Source organism: Penaeus monodon, chromosome 33, assembly GCF_015228065.2.
Source record: "Penaeus monodon isolate SGIC_2016 chromosome 33, NSTDA_Pmon_1, whole genome shotgun sequence".
NCBI classification, from domain to species: Eukaryota; Metazoa; Arthropoda; class Malacostraca; order Decapoda; family Penaeidae; genus Penaeus; species Penaeus monodon.
Genome location: NC_051418.1, coordinates 5,657,540 through 5,657,980, shown reverse-complemented (window position 1 = coordinate 5,657,980; position 441 = coordinate 5,657,540).

Here is a 441-nt window from a genome sequence, read left to right as displayed (position 1 = left end):
CCTGATCTTTTTCACCTCCCCATTTTTTGCATTTTTTATACAGCATTACACAATGACCAACCGTTTCCATTTTCTTTTTTCTTTATTTTACGAAATAGCAGGAAAGTTATTTCATCGTTATTTCAATTCACTCAATAATTTATCTTTACTTTTACAATGTCGTTTCTTCTTTTCTTTTATTCAAAAGATTAAAAAAAACATTTTTCAAACACACACAAGGAATTATCAGAAACTAAATACAGTTCTCTACTTTTCTTAACAGATAAACTTTCTCCTTTCTATGAAATATGATCTCATTTTTGACAAATAAACCATCATTTTCTTTGATCAATAAACCACAACCTCCTTTTGTTTGCCAAATAAACCACCTTCTACGTTTGTCATTCAAATAAACCGCCGCCTCTCTCGAACCTGATCAGCTTTCCTTTCTTCACCGCCCTA